The sequence below is a fragment of the Adiantum capillus-veneris genome, chromosome 18 (genome assembly GCF_014529385.1).
Source record: "Adiantum capillus-veneris isolate H3 chromosome 18, ASM1452938v2, whole genome shotgun sequence".
In the NCBI taxonomy this organism is placed as follows: domain Eukaryota; kingdom Viridiplantae; phylum Streptophyta; class Polypodiopsida; order Polypodiales; family Pteridaceae; genus Adiantum; species Adiantum capillus-veneris.
In genome coordinates, this window is record NC_140948.1 from 110,640,041 (window position 1) to 110,661,609 (window position 21,569).

The following is a 21,569-nucleotide window of genomic DNA, read 5'->3' on the forward strand; positions in this document are numbered from 1 at the left end:
GGGAAAGACTCACATTCTGGATGTAAAGCTTAAAGGGGAGTCTATTCCTACTGTATCAGCTTCTGCTATTACTTCTGTAATGAAAAAGCATCTTTTTGAGTACTTGGTTTTTGCACGTGAAGTGTCAGATTGTGATGAATCAAATTTATCTGTGCTAGATAAAGAAAGGTCAATGTTTTTACAACAGTATAGTGATTGCTTTTCCGATTCATTACCGTCTCAATTACCGCCAGAGAGACCCGAGGACCATGCAATAGATTTGGTGCCAGGCAATAGCCCACCAAATAAGCCTCCGTACAGGGTTAGTGCGGCTCAACAGAAAGAGATAATGAGCCAAGTACAGGAGCTGTTAGAAAAGGGGCTGATTCAGCCCAGTTCATCTCCATTCTGTTCTCCAGTGTTGTTGGTGCAGAAAAAGGATGGCTCATGGCGTATGTGCATCGACTACCGTGCACTGAACAAGAATACCATCAAGAATAGGTTCCCTAAACCTAGAATTGATGATATTATGGACAAATTAGAAGGAGCAGCTATGTTTAGGAGGATAGATCTAAAGAGTGGGTACCATCAGATCCACATTAGATCAGAGGATGTGCACAAGACTGCTTTTAGAACGACGTTTGGCCTTTACGAATTTTTAGTGATGCCCTTTGGTCTCACAAATGCTCCTGCTACGTTCAATAGGATGATGGACAGAATTTTCCGTTCACACCAGCAGTTTGTTGGTACATTCTTTAATGACATGATAGTCTACTCAAAGAATGAAGAGGAGCATAGGCATCACTTGGCCATTGTGTTCAAAGAGCTACGCAGTCATAGGTTGCTCATCAATGCAAAGAAAAGTGAGTTTTTTCTGGAAGAGATTCACTTTTTGGGACACATTGTCTCAAAGGATGGTGTCAGAATGGATCCTGCAAAAGTTGAAGCGATCAAGTCATGGCCAAATTTGAAGACGGTGCATGATGTCCGAAGCTTTTTGGGACTATGCTCCTATTACAGAAGGTTTATCCGAAATTTCGCTGAGATTGCTTCACCTTTACATGCTCTTCAAAAGAAGGCAGTCACCTTTAGATGGACACACAAAGAGATTTCAGCTTTTAATCTCTTAAAGGAAAAGATGACTTCAGATCCAGTCATTGTGTTGCCAGATCTTAGGAAGTCATTTGTGGTCCAGTGTGATGCCTGTGGTAGTAGCATTGGTGCAGTGCTAATGCTAGATGGCAGGGTAGTAGCCTATGAGAGCAGAATTTTGCAAGGGCCAGAGATGACCATGCAGGTCTATGAGAAAGAGTTACTGGCTGTGATTCATGCGCTCTTAAGTTGGAAACACTACCTGCTAGGTGCAGATTTCGTTGTCCAAACGGACCATCAGACCTTGCGATACTTCTTGACACAACAAAGTTATCTGAGAAGCATATGCGATGGGCAAATATCTTGTCCATGTTCTATTTTCAGATTGTGCATGTGGAAGGCAAGAAGAATGTTGTGGCTGATGCCTTGTCAAGGAAGCCACAAATTTCAGCTATGTCGATTCCTTATCATCATGCACTTGATGATATGAGAGAACAGTATGAAAATGATGAAGATTTTGCAAGGGTCTTTGAGCAGCTAATGCAAGGACAACGTCATGAACACTATCTTCTTAAAGACGGGTTCATGATGATGCATGGCAGATTGTGTGTCACAAAGCCATTGCGACGCAAAGTTATGGAAGAGAGTCATGTCCCACCGTATGCAGGGCATCGTGGTATCGATGCTACAGTTAAAGCGGTTGAGACATTCTTCTATTGGCCTACATTGAGAAGGGATGTGGATGCCTTTGTGCGAGCATGCCTAATATGCCAAAAGGTCAAGTTTGACAGGCAAAAGGCACCAGGGTTATTGCAACCACTACCTATTCTAGATAAACCATGGGAAAGTATTGCTATGGATTTTATCTTTGATCTTCCGAGAACACAGACAGGAAACGATGGTATTTGGACCATTATTTGCAGATTCAGCAAACAGACTCATTTTATTCCTGTCAGGAAGAAGATAAAGCCAGATCAGATGGCACGCTTGTTTATGAGCAATATTTTCAAGTATCATGGCATGCCACAGTCGATTGTTAGCGACCGTGATCCACGCATGACAAGTTTGTTCTGGAGAGGCTTGTTTGAGAATATGGGCACAACGCTCAAATTCTCTTCGTCATTTCATCCTCAAACAGATGGGCAGTCAGAAGAGGCAAATTCTACTGTCCTAGATCTGCTGAAGTGCTATGTGTCAGAGCATAAAGGAAAGTTGGAGCAGTATTTGCCATTGGTGGAGTATGCATATAATAATACAGCGCATTCATCAACTGGCAAGGCACCTTTTGAGATAGTTGAAGGTGGCAAGAAAGTTCCTCCCATACTGCATACAAAGGACAAGATATTTGAAGCAGATAAGTATGTTCAGGACATGGATGAAATGTACAAGAAGGTCAAAGTGGCCTTAGAAAGGACTCAGGCAAAGCAAAAGAAAGCAGCTGATCGTCACCGTCGTGAAGTGGTATATTCACTTGGTGATTGGGTGCTTTTACGCTTTGAAAAGGCAAGGTTAAAGAAGATGAAGAGCAAGGAAAGACTGTTTCCAAAGCTTAGCATGCGTTACTATGGGCCTTTTCAAGTATGCGACATAATCAGTGATGTTGCATATAGGCTGAAATTGCCTGACAGTTGGAAGATTCACAATGCGTTTCATGTGAGTCTTCTCAGACCCTATGCGGGTGATGTGCCAGAAGATATGCCAGCTGATCTTCAGCTAGAAGTCGAGGAACTTGACGAGATCTTGGTCCCTGAACAGATTTTGGCACACAAAGAAAGGAAAGTGAAAGGCAAGGTTACTAGGCGTTACTTGGTAAAGTTCAGAAACTATCCACCAATGGATGCTAAGTGGATGGAAGAAGGTGAACTTGCAGAGTCACCAACTGTGTTATCACTTTACCTTGAAGCCTTCGATTTGCAACCTACCTTGACCCCTTGAGTTTCAAAGCTAAATGGATTGTCAGTGTGACAATGGCTTCTGAAACAAATGATGTACATGGTATTTAAAGCGAGCTCAAATCAAATACCTGTTACATGAACGTTAGAGCTGTACAAATTGTCAGTTTGGCCATTTCTCTTATGGAATGTCCAAAAGTTTGGTTAGTGCTATAGAAGTGAGTATTTCTTGTCAGTTGTCAAGGATACAATGATTGCTTCTATTCAAGAGTACATGTGTAACTGCATTCTTAAACTGTCGGTTTGGGTATGCTCGAAAGTGTTACGGGATCCAACGTGTACTATAAGACAGTGGCAAAATGTACAGCTACCATTTTGTCATTGGAAAGTTAGTGACTCAAAGCAATGGCAGAGTGCGAAGCTACCACTATGTCATTGGGACAGGGTTCACACGCAGGCAATACATGAGTCGACGAGGTGTTGAATACACCAGGGTTGACAATGAGCATGTATGTGTCGTATATGTATCGACAGGTGTTGAATACATCAGTGTTGACAGTGAGCATGTACGACATAGATGCAAACGAGGACGTTTGAGATTTCAAGAGGGGGGTATGTCACCAGCGTGTGACTACTATCTATCCTTTTTGTTGATTTCTTTCTTATTATCTATTTACTTTCACTTTTTGGAAACACCCCTCGGGAAATCTAACTGCCCTGCATTGCATAGCTAGTGTGGAACTGTCCAGAGGGAGTCCAGGCCTGAGGGCAAGAGAGCACTAAGGTTGGACAAGGACTATGGTTAGCCAAGTGGGGTCATTGACTAGCCAAAGTGGAATCCTTTGCTACAGAGGCTACATTTCAGTTCTGGATGTGGCCACAATGTACAAAGAGGGTCGGATGACCTAGAAAGATACAATGGCAGCATCTCCTAAAATTTAGGGAACTGCTATTTTGGGACCTGAAAATGTGTTGACGTCATTACCTCCGGAATGACAAGGGGAACATTTTCTTACTCTGCCGTGAAGTCAACTGGGCAACCGGTTGGGATATTTTTAGGCGGCAACCCCGAAACGGGAAAATGCTTATAAATGTGCCAAGTGGCACCTTCTGGTGCACTTGCCTCATGCAACAAGAAGTGGCGCTGAATTTTAAGCTGGGAGAGGCTCATTTTCAGTTTTGTCACAGGTTAAGAGCTATGGAGTGCTTGCTTTCCCTCTTATGCACAGTGCGGTGCCAGGAGTGATGCCCTGCACGCTACGCACTGCCCTCTCTCTCCCCTTTGGCAGTATGTTATGCCCCTCTAGTGGGCTCTTCATTTGACCAATGTACAGTTGTGTGGGTTCATGCGCGATTGCCGAGGCAAGAGCCTCTTGCACAGGTACTGGATTAGCTAGCGGCTAATCCCCCCGTAGGTACAGGTGAATTCGGAGAGGTTTCACGCCAGAAATCTCGTCCGATTCAAAGGGCAAGTAGCCCTACAGGTGCGGGAGCTCGAGGACTTGCTACGGATGCGACCGGCACGCGAAACGGAGCCCCAAACAGTGAATTACAGCCTGCTGTGTATTTTTGCAGGTTTAGGGTTTTGGCCCTAAACGGACCCTAATACCCCCAGGAGGTTCGGGGACGCAAGGGGACCGCTGTACAGGTGATCTGGCGCATTTTCAGGGCTGAAAACAGAGAATTCAGCGTGCTGCAGATTCTCGCCAGGTTTTGCAAAGTGCACGTATGCGTCGGGAAAGTCGGCCAATGCGTGGGAATACTGACTGTGAAGGGTTCTAGTACAGTTATGCTGCCGAAATCGGGCTGGAACGGTGGAAATTCAGCCGAGTTTTTGCGGGGCAGCTTGTAGGGAACCACAGCGTTTATTCCCTCTTTTGAACAATAAAGAAATACCGAAAGGGGCGCCTAAGTTAGGGGCCAATCTGGTGTCCGTCTACTCATACAGGTGCAATCTAGCAGCCTGCATCCCTCTCCCCTTTGTTGTGTCTTGAAAGTATAGGTAAAATAGACGACTAATAATCGGTGAAAGCTAAATCAAGGTTTGAAGTAAAGTCTACCGCCCTTTTTGGATTGTACAGGCCGGTTTCATACACCAAGGTTTTCTCTTTAGTTTGTATCAGTTTGGATTGTTGTCTTTTCCGATAGATGGAAGACATATCCAACATGTATCCTTGGTTTGTCTCATAGGCCGACTTCAGCCTCACATAGACGTTAAAATGAGCGCTTCACCGGTCTGCAAGTCCCGTAGGAAGGCAACCTTCATGCATACAAGCGGATATCACAAGTGGAAAGGGAAATGAAGGAATGGAAAGTAGAGATGGAAGGATGGTGGAAGGAGAAGGCCAACCTTCTTCAAATGTTCCTCAACGAAGGTGCGCAATGGAAGGAGAAAGAGGACTTGCACGCAGAGATACAAGCACTTAAGGCGGATTCACAAGCACTCAAAGAAGAGGTCTCAGCCCTCGGTGATAGAGGAAATCAAGGTCATCCAGAAACAGGTATGAATGATCAAAGAGGAAGAGAACAGAATGTGGCAAGGACGTCTTTGTGGGTGGATGTGATCACGAAGACATAGAAGAAGGCGAATGAGGCCCAAAAATGGATAGAAGTCGCCAAGAAAGGGAAAGAGAAAGAAACCACATCTATCCCCACTTCTACAATCATCAACATGACTTTAGAAGAAGAGCAGCGAAGGAAAACTAGAGCTTTGCATGTACGAGTAACCGGTCTAGAAGACCGAGATGATGTGGAAGGGGAAGTCAAAGAACTTCTCCTGAGTGAGGCTACTCATACAAAGGCATGGAGGGTAGGGAAGAAGTCACAAGGAAATGGGGAGACTTCAAAGGAGAGAGCTCCAATCTTGCGTTTCCCATCCATGGAGGCAAAGAAGGACTTCTTGAAGGAGCGTCCTACTCTAAAAAAAACGGGCATATTCCTTGGTGATGACCTCACACTCTCACAACTCGCTCATATGAAAGAAGTTATGCCCGAGATAATAACAACTCGAGAAAAGGGGAAAGTGGCCTTCTACAGGGATGGACGAGTGGTTATTCTGGAGAAGCGCCCCGCATGACAGCGCGAGACCTGTGGGACCAAACTCAAAGTTGCTAGATGGAATTGTAATGGATCTTTGTGCCTTGATGTAGGGGCCTTTGAGGATAGTTTCACAGGGAGGGATATCATTTTCTACTCTGAGACGCATCAGGCCTCGGGGCAGTCCATGCCACATGTAAGCGGATACAGATGGGAGACAGCTTGCAGACTGGAGACTCGATCAGAGCACAGAGGACGAGGTTCAGGAGGAGTGGCAGTCTTATTCAGGGAGGAGTTACAACCTCTGATACATATAGCTTGGAGGGATGAGCATGCTAGGTATATGTGGTTGAGTTTGAAGGCAGCGAGACAGGCAAATACCTCTACATCGCTATTTGCTATTTCCCTCCTAGTACGTCAGTATATGCATCACCTAGAGGATGGCTCCCCTTCTCTATTTTGGATGATGATATATGGGAGTTTTCTAGGGAAGGCGAGATTATTATCTTGGGGGATTTCAATGCTAGGACTGCCCATCACTAGACAATATTCTATGATACCTCAGAGGAGTTGATGCAGGAGCTTGATATTATAGAAATGGGTCTGTCTAGATTGTCACAGGATGAGGAGAACACTGAGTATGGCAGATGATTGATATAGGGATTGCACATGGATTGGCCATTTTGAATGGCCTACAAAGATTCTCTGCACTAGGTGGTTTTACATGCTTTCCACATTGGCATGGCACTAGTACAGTGGATGTAGCGCGGATAATGTGTCGCGCTCTCTATAGTGTGGGTGCCCCTCAGTGCAATGTGCGTGGCAATCTCACTCAAACAAATGGAAACTCACTCAAACAGAATGAAACACAGAAACAATGGATAACAACAGAACAACAGAGACACAACAGTGGACCAGAACATGTGGACTCGACTATCTCAAAGAACCATGTACAGACTGTGGCGTGGCAGCACACTCAGCTCCAGCCCAGCCTGACTCACAGGTACAAATGGGGGTGTCGAGGCTCAGATGTGCCGGGTGAGTGCCGAGGTGCTCTGTGTAAGACTCGCTACCAAGACGACGACCAGACCATCCATGAAAGATAATGATAATGACCCAACGGCTACTACTCATAGATACAATCATAAAGAGCCACCAACGGCTCATAAATGTCAGCAAGCTAAGTGTGACCTAGCCACATTTCCACTAGGCCACCATCCGTATCCCTGCCACGTGTCACTGCCCAGAGTGTCCGTCCAGTGTGAACAGACCAGACCAACTGTACTAACTGTAACTGTGTCCTGTGAAAGTGACACTGTAGCCTGCTATAGTGGATTATGTTATGGCTCTGCCAGGACTTATCTCCTCCTTTCAGGATTTCATGGTGGAAACTAGGCCGGTTGGGGTAGCAATCGATCATGCTATCTTGTCTTTCACTCGTTCCAGTTCAGCACAGCTCCATTGAGAGAGGTTTGCACACATACTCGGTATACTTTCACAAGAGTGACGGATCTAGTGTACATTGATGAGAGATACTGGTAGCTGTGCACTTGGGAGCCAAGACGGCCACTAGATGAGCTCACCTAGATTCTGACAAAGACGCCCCATGATACAGCATCAGAGGCATATCCCCACAGCCAGCCTACACGCAGACGATCTGGAAGCATGCCTCAGAACAGTTGGTATGATGAGGAGTGTAGAGAGACGAGGATCAGATTACAGAGAGAGGTGCTCATGGGTACTACTACACATAGATAGTCACGGATTATCTTTCGCCGCCTAGTGCGACGAAAGAAGAGGGCTTACCTATCTCAGTTAGAGCGTGATCTGTATCAGCTGTTTATGAGTCAGGACTCTAGTGAGGCATGGCGGCTTTTCCATGAGCACTCTCCACCGCTAGTCATCACTTCCACAGAGACATGGGGGGAATATGCTGCATCTCTCTATACAGCATGGGGGCAGCCACCTTTGCGCGACCCTCTAAAGGCATGCCCAGAGACATGTACTTTCTTTACTGCTGAGAGGGTAAGGAAAGCCATTGATAGGATGAAGACAGGAAGAGCATAGGATCATGATGGTCTGGTAGCAGAGCACTGCTTTCATGCCAAAGATATGCTTGCAAAGCCTCTTGCTATGATGTTTAATAGAGCCATGTATGAGGGATTGTGCCTATCTTCAAGTCGGGAGATTCTATGCTTCCTGAGAATTACCGCACCATCATGGTTGGTCACACTCTGGCTAGGCTATATGCATCAATTCTTGAGCATGAGTTGAGTATATGGGTAGAGAGAGAGGGCATATGGGCAACAGGACAGGCAGGGTTCAAGAGAGGTTTCTCCACTCTTGATCAGATGACGCTCAGAGCCATTATTGAGGAGGGTAGACACCATGGCAGGAGGATTTATTGTAGCTTTGTGGATTTCCGCAAAGCCTTTGATACACTGCCACAAACCAAACTCATACGTGAATTGCAGGACATTGGGGTGCTCACATAGTTGATTTGGGGGATTTTAGCTTTGTACTGGACAGTTGCAAGGCAGGTACGCACTACTGTGGGCATGTCCAACATGGTTCACTCCACAATTGGGGTGAAGCAGGGTTGTCCCCTATCTCCGACTCTCTTTGGGACATATGTAGATGAGTTTTCAGATTATGCACAGACAGACGGTGATAGAGGTGTCCAACTGGCAGGGACGTGGATCCCTTTGCTATTATATGCTGATGATATTGTATTGATCTGAGATTCTCCAGAGGGGATCCAACGTCATTTGGATGCATTGCATGTATTTGCACAGGATAGTCGATTGTCTATGAACCTTGGTAAGACCAAGGTAATGGTGTTTAACACTACGACGCAGTGGGTAAGGAGGTCCGCCCCCACCTTTACATATGGTCGAGTGATTGTGGAGTATGTAGATGCATATACTTATCTTGGGGCGATTTTTAGTGGTCCAATATTTTCCTTTAGGCGTGCAGCAGATACGAGATTGACCATAGCCTATGCAGCATCGGGGAGACTTGAGAGGATATGCTCGTAGGCTCAATTCCAGGAACCTCGGACAAAGCTTTGGCTCTTTGACACTTTGGTCACTTCGGCCATGCTATACGGAATGGAGATATGGGGCCTCTCAGTCGATCATCATAGCAGAACTAGCATTACTGATGGATGGAGATGTATGGAGAGGCCCTTGGTGTCTATAATTTCTCGGATGATTAGGGCCAAGGCCTCAGTACCACATGACATTGTTAGGGCGGAGCTTGTTGCTCTCCCATTGGTAGTGGAGGCACTCACTCGATCGATTTCATTTATGCATAGCACCTGGGCTCTCCGTAGAGATGGATATGCTCGATTAGCACTAGAGTCTTCGCGACAACTGGCATTGTAGGAGGGAGATATATCATGTTGGTATGTAGAGATGGCATCTTGGTTTCTTACACGGCTTTAGTATGGAGCGGCTACCCCCATTTCAGTACTCTCTGGATACACCCTCCATCTCCCTCACTAGGGCAGAGATTACCAGGTTCATCAGACAAGACTTGATTCAGCTGGATACGAAGAGGACATGGATACAGCCAACACATGAGTTGGGTACAAAGATGGCTTTTGTCACAAGACGGGCACCACGTGCCAAAAGAAAAGAACAGATTGAACAAAATTTTAGCACTTCAATAACAACTGAACTGAAAGAGAGATGACACGTGACACGGAGTGGCGGAATTCCACCCCAGAGAGTATTGGCCCCAAACCTTGGGGCCGCTTTCGGTATTTCTTTATATTGCATCATCAAAGTACAAGCCCGTACTCCGTCTTCTGCACCTTCGTCCAAAAGCATGCCAGAGAATGAGCACATGGCCTCATATTTAAAGACCCTAGGCCCAAAAGCAATTTACATGAAAAGCCTTATAACTCAAAAGCATCTGGTTCAAAAGCGATGCCCAAAAGCTGCCAGTGTAAATCACGGAAATCCGTACAGCTGCCACGTCAGCAGTCAGCACAAAATACGAAAATCCTTACAGTTTGCCACTTCAGCATGCCAACGCAAATTGCGGAGATCCGTACAGTCTGTCAGCATGAATTTCGGGAATCGGTACGGCTGCCAGGTCATTCCTCCGCACGCGCGTGTGTGTGGGCTTTTTGTATTTTAATGCCTTTATGTCACTGGGGCCCCATCGGACGGGGTACCATAAGCTGGAAGGCCTTCTTCTTCTTCTGTTACTTGTTCTTCTTAGGGTTTAGGCCCTCGGCTGGTAGCTCCGTTCTTCAGGGACTTGACACGTCAGCAGTTTGTGACAACTCTCTATAGAGATCTTCTTCTCCAGCTTACAGAGGATGGTTTTGTGACCAGACCAGGATACATGGATACTCATCTATCCCATGGGATACGATGTGCTATCAGTTTGATACGCACATCCTCACATCAGCCAGAGATCGAGATAGACAGATTTCGAGGAGTACCTGCTGAGTCCAGGATTTGTCAGGTATGCCAGATAGAGCCCGAGACAGAGCTACATTACATATGTCACTGCCCAATATACTATGAGATACGAGGCCGCTTTCACTGTCCATTCAGAGAGGGTTTTGGACCACTTTCTAGAGTCATGAGATACTAGGATCAGATTTGCCTCGGATTATACTTACTGGAGATTCACAGACATAGAGAGGACCTCTTGAAGAGGGGCACAATGAGAGAGAACCAGCGACAACGGCAGATTACAGATTTCTTTCAGTCGTAGACAGAGAAGTTCCAGCAGCCCCTACAACATAGCAGCACCAGAGGCATACTGCTTGATCGGGCGATAGAGTTGGGGCAATCCCGTCGCCCACGGATGAGGAAGCCCTGTCGACATCGACGCAAATTGCGACCGAGGATCCATACCATACTGGCGCGACATAGGAGCCGTCACGACAGAGTGCTTACCGTCGCCCACGGATGAGGAAGCCCTGTCGACATCGACGCAAATTGCGACCGAGGATCCATACCATATTGGCGCGACATACTAGCCGTCACGACAGAGTGCTTGCCGTCGCCCACGGATGAGGAAGCCCTGTCGACATCGACGCAAATTGCGACCGAGGATCCATACCATACTGGCGCGACATAGGAGCCGTCACGACAGAGTGCTTACCGTGGAGGACATTGAACCTCTACAGCCTTTTGGATACTGATGTCTTTAATGTCAGAAAGCTCCATTGTATCAGCCCAATCCCCCCTCCCCCCCTTTTTCTATCCCCCATTGTATCAGCTTTTACCCCACCCCTACCCGCTATTTTCTTCTCAGTTCTTTGTACTTTTTGTACCAAGACTTGGTATTAGATTCACCACATGTAACCTTTTGGTCTCATAGGTCATTTTGGCCTTTTGAAGACGTTAATATTAAATTTCATTTCATTTCATTCTCTCTCTCTCTCTCTCTCTCTCTCTCTCTCTCTCTCTCTCTCTCTCTCTCAGCAGAAGGCAGATGAAGCCCAGAAATGGATTGAGGTGGTCAAGAAAGGGAAAAGCAAGGAAACAACGTCGACACCCACCATTATCAACTTGACCGTAGAAGAGGAGCAAAGACGACGTGTGCGCTCTCTACATGTGAGAATTTGCGGTCTTAAAGACAAAGATAATGTAGACGAAGAGGTAAAAGAACTCATGGCTTTGATGGGGGTTCATGAGCCGATGCACTCAAGAGCTTGGAGAGTGGGCAACAACAAGAAAATGGGAGCAATTGGGAAACCTCGAAAGAAAGGGCACTCATCCTTTGTTTTACCTCCATGGAAGCAAAGAAAGACTTTTTGAAGAAAAGACCAACTTTTAAGAAAACAGGTATCTTTCTCGGGGATGACCTTACCCTCTCACAGATCGCTCATATGCAGGAGGTAATGCCAGAGATTAGAGCGGCAAGGGAAAAAGGCAAGATTGCCTTTTACCGAGATGGAAGAGTGGTGATATTGGAGCGACGCTCCACATGACGGTGAGAGGCCTATGGGACTACACTCAAAGTTGCTACCTGGAATTGTAATGGATCTATGCGTCTTGATGTAGGTGCTTTTGAGGAGAGTTTTTCTGGGAGAGACATCATCTTCTACTCTGAGACACATCAGGCCCCTGGGCAGTCTATGCCTCACATTAGTGGATACAGATGGGAGACAGCCTGTAGATAGGAGACACGATCAGAGCACAGAGGGCGGGGTTCGGGAGGAGTGGCAGTGTTATTCAGGGAGGAGTTGCAGCCATTGATACATATAGCTCGCAGGGATGAGCAAGCTAGGTACATGTGGGTGAGATTGAGAGCAGAGACAGGCAGATATCTTTACATTGCTATTTGCTACTTTCCCCCGAGTACGTCAGTATATGCACCACCTAAAGGACAGTCCCCCTTTTCTATCTTGGATGATGACATATGGGAGTTCTCTAGAGCTAGTGACATTATCATTCTAGGGGACTTCAATGCGAGGACTGCCCATCATCAGACAGTGTTTTATGATACCTCAGAGGAGATGCTGAGAGAGTTGGATGTTGTGGAGACAGGCCTATCTAGACTATCGTAGGATGGGGAATATACTGAGTATGGACGGCACTTGATAGACATGGGGACTTTACATGGATTGGCCATCTTTAATGGCCTACAGAGATTTCCCGCTGCGGGAGGTTTCAAATGCTTTCCACACAGACATGGAGCCAGCATAGTGGATTATGTCATGGCACAACCGAGCCTCATCTCTAGTATCCAGGATCTCACTGTTGGGCCCAGACCTGTTGGTATGGCAGTGGATCATGCTCTTGTGTCGTTGACCATCTCTTTCCAGTTCAGTGCAGCACACAGGCCACGGGCAGCTGCCCCTACTTGCTACATCTTCACGCTGGAGACGGACTCTGTATACATAGATGGGATATACAGACGCTTGTGCACTGAGGAGCCAGGATGACCTCTGGAGGAGCTTACTACTATACTAACACAGACATTACATGATGCAACAGCAGAGGCATACCCACACACTCAGCCTGAGCAGAGACGCCGTTTTGGGAGCATGCCCCAGAACAGCTGGTATGATGCGGAATGCCGCGAGACTAGAGCTAGACTTCAAAGGGAGGTGCTTTTGCGAGACATCACTCACAAGCAGTCACAGATTGACTTCCGACGCCTAGTCGGCAGAAGAAAAGGGCATTTTTGGCTCGACTAGAGCAGGATCTTTACCAGCTATTCTTGAGTCAGGACTCGCGTGAGGCGTGGCAGCTCTTTCATGAGCAGCCCCCCCCCCCCCCCCCCCCCCCCCCCCCCCCCCCCCCCCCCTCTTGCCATTACCACTACAAAGACTTGGGCCCAGTACGCATCATCTGTGTACACAGTTTCTAGACATCCGCCCCTCCCCGACCCCCTTTATCCATGCCCACGCACATGTGCTTTTTTTACCGCTGAGATGGTGAGGAAGGGCATTGACAGGATGAGGATTGGGAGAGCATATGATCATGATGGCTTAGTGGCTGAGCATTTCATGCATGCCAGAGATCTACTAGCAGAGCTTCTAGCAGTTATGTTTAACCGTGCCATGTGTGAGGGTTTACCTGATACTTGGAGCCTTTCTACGATTGTACCCATCTTCAAGTCAGGAGACCCTATGGAGCCTGGGAATTATCGCACTATCATGATTGGACACACATTGGCACGGTTGTATGCATCCATTCTTGAGCAGCGGCTGAGTAGATGGGCAGAGAGGGAAGGGATACGTGCAACTGGGCAGGTAGGTTTCAGGAGAGGCTTTTTACTCTTGACCATATCTTGACACTTAAAGCCATCATTGAGGAGGGCAGATCACATGGGAGATGGATCTATTGTAGCTTTGTGGACTTCTGCAAAGCATTTGACACAGTACCCAGAGCTAAATTGATGCGCAGATTACAGGAGATGGGAGTACCCACAGAGCTCATTTGGGGGATCATGGCTTTGTACAGGTCAGTAGTGGGGCATGTACGCACCTTAGAGGGTTTGTCCGCACTGGTTCACTCCACTATTGGTGTGAAGTAGGGCTGCCCGCTCTCTCCTACTCTATTTGGTATGTATGTGGATGAGGTTGCTGACTACATTGAGAGAGATGGTGATAGAGGTGCACAACTGGCAGGGACATGGATTCCACTATTGCTCTATGCTAATGATATTGTGTTGATCTCAGACTCTCCAGAGGGGATGGAACGTCACTTGGATGCTCTGCATAGATTTGCCCACGAAAGTGGTTTGTCTGTCAATCTTGGTAAAACCAAGGTCATGGTATTTAATACCACCCCACAGTGGATCAGGAGGTCAGCGCCCGCATTCACATACGGCCTGGAGACGGTGGAGTATACAGATGCTTACACTTACCTTGGAGTGGTTTTTAGTGGACCAACATTTTCACTGAGGAGAGCAGCAGAGACTAGACTGACCAGACAGAGCCCATGCAGCATTGGGCAGATTGGAGAGGATGTGTTCACAGGTTCAGTTTTAGGAGCCTCGGACGAAGCTCTGGCTATTTGACACTTTAGTGGCATCTGCATTGCTCTATGGAGCTGAGATATGGGGACCTTCATTGGATCATCACGGGAGGACAGGTCACACTGATGGGTGGGGGACATGGAGAAGCCTCTGGTCTCTATGATCTCGCGGCTCATTAGAGCCAAGGCTTCAGTACCATGTGCCATTATCCGAGCAGAGCTAGCTGCTCCCCCACTAGTAGTCGAGGCGCTTACCAGATCTGTCTCCTTCATACACCGCATGTGGGAACTTCCCAGAGACAGATATGCCCGCCTTGCACTTGAGTCCTCTCGACAGTTAGCCATACAGGGAGATACAACATGCTGGTATGGTGAAATGACATCATGGTTTCAGGCGCATGGGTTTCAGCATAGACAGATTGCCCCCCTTCCAGTACTCTTTAGAGGCACCTTCTCTGACTCTTACACAGTCCGACATCACCAGGCTCATCCGACAGGACCTTGCTCAGCTAGACATCAGGAGGACATGGATATAGCCAGCACAGGAGCTGGGCACGAAGATGGCTTTCTACAGAGAGCATCTTCTTCAGCTTACAGAGGACGGTTTTGTGACAAGGCCCAGATACATGGACACTCACTTGTCTCATGGGATACGATGTGCTATTGGCCAGATACGCACATCTTCACACCAGCTGCGGATCGAGATTGGGAGATACAGTGGAGTACCAGCAGAGGCTAGGACATGCCCCCTGTGTGGCATGGAGCCAGAGACAGAGTTGCACTACACATGCCACTGCTCCGTCTACTACGAGATACGAGGCCGCTTCCACTGCTTGTTTAGAGAGGGCTTTGGACCACTCTCCAGAGTCATGCAATACGAGGATCAGAGATGCTTGGGTATGTTTCTACTTGAGCTGCGCCGACACAGAGAGAGCCTGATGAGAGGAGAGGTTAGCCAGTCTCAGAGACACATCACAGACTTCTTTAGAGCAGACACTGGACACCCGGAGGAGCTACTACCACAGCAGAGCTCGTCGCCTCACACCAGAGGCACACTGATCGACCGGGCGACCGAGCTGGGGAGATCCAGACGCCCACGACTACGGAGGACTACACAGCACTGACGGAGGCTACGTCAGAGGATTCGGATTACTTTGGCCTGACATGCACGACGCCCGGTCATGGAATACGAGGATCAGAGATGCTTGGGTATGTTTCTACTCGAGCTGCGCCGACACAGAGAGAGCCTGATGAGAGGAGAGGTTAGCCTGTCTCAGAGACACATCACAGACTTCTTTAGAGCAGACACTGGACACCCGGAGGAGCTACTACCACAGCAGAGCTCGTCGCCTCACACCAGAGGCACACTGATCGACCGGGCGACCGAGCTGGGGAGATCCAGACGCCCACGAGTACGGAGGACTACACAGCACTGACGGAGGCTGCGTCAGAGGATTCGGATCACTTTGGCCTGACATGCACGACGCCCGGTCAGACTACTGACCATGGAGGAGATTGATGAGATCCGCCAGCGACCGATGCTAGATCTCTTGTGATTAGCTACCCCTGCTAGCTGCTCTGCCCCGTTTACACCTAGCAGTCCGGGATTCCATAGTATATTTGTTTTGTCATTTTGTTACTCTGACTTTGTATCAGATCCACCACATTGTAACTTTTTGGTCTCATAGGTCACTTTGGCCTTATGAAGACGTTAATATAACATTTCATTTCATTTCAACTCTCTCTCTCTCTCTCTCTCTCTCTCTCTCTCTCTCTCTCTCTCTGTGTGTGTGTGTGTGTGTGTGTGTGTGGATATTTGGCAGAGCAGACTGAGTGTCCCGCAGTGGGTTGTGGTAGACTGTAGTGCATATACCCGCATTCGGGTTGTGGTTATTACTTCTCTGCCTGGACTTAGCCGAGCCAAAGCGTCGAGCTATGCCCGCATCGCCAATGGAGGCCATGAGCGCTTCGCCAGTGGAGGCCATGATCGTTTCGCCAGTATGTAAGCCCCATACGAAGGCAACCTTTGTGCTTACAAACAAGCGGATAACACAAATGGAAAGGGAGATGAAAGAATGGAAAGCAGAGACGGAGGGATGCTGGAAAGAGAAGGCCAACCTTCTTCAAATGTTCCTGAACGAAGGTGCGTAGTGGAAGAAGGAGAAGGAGGACTTGCACGAAGCACTACAAGCACTTAAGGCGGATTCACAAGCACTTAGAGAAGAGGTCACAACCCTCAAGCGAGAGCTTGCAGATAGAGTAAGAAGTGGACTGGAAGAAGGGGAATTCCAGCCCTTGGTGATAGAGGAGATCAAGGTCATCAAGGAGTAGGTACGGATGATCACAGAGGAGGAGAAACAGAAGGTGGTAAAGACGTCTTTGTGGATGGATGTAATCACGAAGATGCAGAAGAAGGCGGATGAGGCCGAGAAATGGATAGAAGTTGCTAAGAAAGGGAAAGGGAAAGAAACCACATCTGTCCCGACTCCTACAATCATCAACATGACTCTAGAAGAAGAGCAGCGCAAGAAAACTAGAGCCTTGCATATAAGAGTAACCGGTCTAAAAGACCGAGATGATCTGGAAGGGGAAGTCGAAGAACTTCTCCGCATGATGGGTAGTGAGGCTACTCATACAAAGGCATGGAGGGTAGGGAAGAAGACACAAGGCAATGGGGAGACTTCAAAAGGGAGAGCTTTAATCATCCGTTTCCCATCCATGGAGGCAAAGGACTTCTTGAAGAAGCGCCCTACACTAAAGAAAACGGGCATATTCCTTGGAGATGACCTTACTCACACAGCTTGCGCATATGAGAGAGGTAATGCCAGAGATTCAAGCGGCAAGCGAGAAGGGAAGACGGCCTTCTACAGAGATGGCCGGGTGGTGATTGTTGAGCGGCGCTCCACATGACGGTGCGAGACCTATGGGACCACACTCAAAGTTGCCACCTGGAATTGTAATGGATCTATGCGCCTTGATGTGGGTGCTTTTGAGGATAGTTTAATGGGAAGAGACATCGTCTTCTACTCTGAGACACATCAGGCCCCGGTGCAATCTATGCCTCACATTAGTGGATATAGATGGGAGACAGCCTTTAGATAGGAGACACGATCAGAGCACAGAGGGCGGGGCTCAGGAGGAGTGGCAGTGTTATTCAGGGAGGAGTTGCAGCCATTGATACATATAGCCCGCTGGGATGAGCAAGCTAGGTGCATGTGGGTGAGATTGAGAGCAGAGACAGACGTATGTCTTTACATTGCTATTTGCTACTTTCCCCCGAGTACGTCAGTTTATGCACCACCCAGAGGATAGTCCCCCTTCTCTATTTTGGATGATGACATATGGGAGTTCTCTAGAGATGGTGACATCATCATTCTAGGGGATTTCAATGCTAGGACTGCCCATCATCAGGCAGTATTTTATGATACTTCAGAGGAGATGCTGAGAGAGTTGGATGTTGCAGAGACGGGCCTATCCAGACTATCAGAGGATGGAGAACACACTGAGTATGGACGACACTTGATAGACATGGGGACTGCACATGGATTGGCCATCTTGAATGGCCTACAGAGATTTCCTGCTGCAAGGGGTTTTACATGCTTTCCACACAGACATGGAGCCAGCACAGTGAATAATGTCATGGCACAGCTGAGCCTCATCTCTAGTATCCAGGATCTCACGGTTGGACCCAAACTTGTTGGTGTGGCAGTGGACCATGCTCTTGTGTCGTTGACCATCTCTTTTCAGTTTAGTGTAGCACACAGGCTACGGGCAGCAGCCCCTACTCGCTACACCTTCACGCGGGAGACGGACTCTGTATACATAGATGGGATCTACAGACGCCTGTGCATAGAGGAACCAGGGCGGCCTCTGGAGGAGCTTACTACTATACTGACACATACACTACATGATGTAGCAGCAGAGGCATACCCATATATCCAGCCTGAGTAGAGACGCCGTTCGGGGAGCATGCCCAGAACAGTTGGTATGATGAGGAATGCCGGGACACTAGGCTAGACTCTAGAGGGAGGTGCTTTTCGGGGCCATCACTCACAGACAGTCATAGATTGACTTCCGACGCCTAGTGCAAAAGAGGGCATTTTTGGCTCGCCTAGAGCAGGATCTATACCAGATATTCTTGAGTCAGGACTCACGTATGGCATGGTGGCTCTTTCATGAGCACCCCCCCCCTCCCCTCTTGCCATCACTTCTACAGAGGCCTGGGGTCAGTTTGCATCATCTGTGTACACAGTTCCTGAGCAGCCCCCCCTTCCCGACCCCCCCGATCCATGCCCACACACATATGCTTGTTTCACTGCTGAGATGGTGAGGAAAGCCATTGACATGATGAGGATTGGGAGAGCATATGATCATGATGGCTTGGTGGCTGAGCATTTCACGCATGCCAAAGATTTACTAACAGAGCTTCTAGCAGTTATGTTTAACCGTGCCATGGGTGAGGGCTGGCCTGATACTTGGAGCCTATCTACTATTGTACCTATCTTCAAGTCGGGAGACCCTATGGAGCCTGGGAATTATCGCACTATCATGATTGGACATACATTGGCACGGGTGTACGCATCTATTCTTGAGCAGCAGCTGAGTAGATGGGCAGAGAGGGAGGGGATACGCGCAGCCGGGTAGGCAGGTTTCAGGAGGGGTTTTTCTACTCTTGACCATATCTTGACACTCAGAGCCATCATTGAGAAGGGCAGATCGTGTGGGAGAGGGATCTATTGTAGCTTTGTGGATTTCTGCAAAGCATTTGACAGAGTGCCCAGAGCTAGATTGATGCGCAGATTACAGCAGATGGAGTACCCACAAAGCTCATTTGGGGGGTCATGGCATTATACAGGTCAGTAGTAGGGCATGGACGCACCCGAGAGGGTCTATCCACACCGGTTTACTCCACTATTGGGGTGAAGCAGGGCTGCCCGCTCTCTCCTACTCTATTTGGTATGCATGTGGATGAGGTTTCTGACTACATTGAGAGAGATGGTGATAGAGGTGCACAACTGGCAGGGACATGGATTCCACTATTGTTATATGCTGACGATATTGTGCTGATCTCCGACTCTCTGGAGGGGATGCAACGTCACTTGGATGCTTTGCATAGGTTTGCCCAGGAAAGTGGTTTGTCGGTCAACCTTGGTAAAACCAAGGTCATGGTATTTAATACCACCCCACAGTGGATCAGGAGATCAGCGCCAGCATTCACATACGGCCAGGAGAAGGTGGAGTATATAGATGTTTACACTTACCTTGGAGTGGTTTTTAGTGGGTCAGCATTTTCATTGAGGGCAGCAGAGACTAGATTGATCAGAGCCCATGCAGCATTGGGTAGATTGGAAAGGATGTGTTCACCAGGTTCAGTTTCAATAGCCTCGGACGAAGCTCTGGCTCTTTGACACTTTGGTGGCTTCTGCATTGCTTTATGGAGCTGAGATTTGGGGACCTGCACTGTATCATCACGGGAGGACAGACCGCAGTGATGGATGGGGGGACATGGAGAAGCCTCTGGTCTCTATGATCTCGCGGCTCATTAGAGCCAAGGCTTCAGTACACGTGCTATTGTATTGGATGCGCCCTCTCTGACTCTTGCCCAGTCCGAGATCACCAAGCTCATTCGCGAGGACTTGACTCAGCTAGACACCAAGAGGACATGGATACAACCAGCATAGGAGCTGGGCACGAAGATGGCTTTCTACAGAGAGCATCTCCTCCAGCTGAGGATGGTTTTGTGACGAGGCCCAGATACATGGACACCCCACTTGTCTCCTGGGATATGATGTGCTATTGGCCAGATATGCACATCCTCACACCAACTGTGGATCGAGACTGGGAGATACAGCGGAGTACCAGCAGAGGCCAAGACATGCCCCCTGTGTGACATCGAGCGTGAGACAGAGTTGCACTACACATGCCACTGCCCTGTCTACTACGGGATACGAGGCCGCTTCCATTGCTTATTCAGAGAGGGCTTTGGACCATTCTCTAGAGTCATGTGGTATGAGGATTAGAGATGCCTGGGTTTGTTTTTGCTCGAGCTGCGCATGAGAGGAGAGGCTAGCCAATCTCAGAGACAGATCACAGACTTCTTTAGAGCTGCCGAGCAAAGACAGATCACAGACTTCTTTAGAGTTACTACCACAGCAGAGCTTGTCGCCTCACACTAGAGGCACACTGATCGACCGAGCGATTGAGCTGGGAAGATTGAGACGCCCACGACTGCGGAGGACTACACAGCATCGACGGAGGCTGCATCAGAGGATTCGGATCACTTTGGCTCGACATGCACGATGCCCGGTTAGACTACTGACCATGGAGGAGATTGATGAGATCTGCCAGTGAGGACCAATCTGGATCTCCTGTGAGCTAGCCACCCCAGCTAGCTGTTTAGCTGCTTAGTTCACACCTAGCAGTTCAGGATTCCATAGTATTTTATTTTGTCATTTTTGTCATTTTGTCATCTTGTTACTCTGACTTTGTATCAGATCCACCACATTGTAACTTTCTGGTCTCATAGGTCACTTTGGCCTTTTGAAGACGTTAATATAACATTTCATTTCATTTCAACTCTCTCTCTCTCTCTCTCTCTCTCTCTCTCTCTCTCTGGCTGATCTCGCTCATTGCTCACAATTCCCCAAGTGTGTGCGTACTAACTGTGTGAGTGCATGTGCGCGTGGAAAGATCTGGAAGGGTTATTCATAGGATTTGAAAACTTGTATCAATGGAGTTCTTTTCTAGTTTATGTGGAGAGTTCTCTTGAGACAATCAAGTAAGAGTGTAGAGGAGGAGGAGAACCGAAAGAACAGGAGGGGGGGGGAGGGGGATTTTAGATTAAAAAAGGAAAGGGGGAGGAGAGCATACGAAAGAAATGTAATGAAAGGAAATGTTTATTCACGTCTCCAAAAGGCCTAAATGACATATGAGACCAGAAAGTTACATTATTCTCATACGGTTCAAATGTCCAATACAAAGGACTGAGGTAAAGGAGAGACAACTTTGCCCAGCTGCCTGCATGTGTGATCTCCAGGAGTTGTCTCCTCAGAAAGGGGAAAGGAAGGGGGGGGGGGTTGTGTGTGGCCACAAACACCCTTGTGCAACAAACAAT

The 21,569-nt window shown here is 47.9% G+C and overlaps 1 protein-coding gene across 3 annotated transcripts in view; it reads left to right on the forward strand.

Moving 5' to 3' along the window:
* Positions 1 to 21,569, forward strand: part of LOC147436206 (uncharacterized) — a 186,007-nt gene that overhangs the window by 89,752 nt on the left and 74,686 nt on the right. The gene's annotated exons all lie outside the window — the stretch shown is intronic.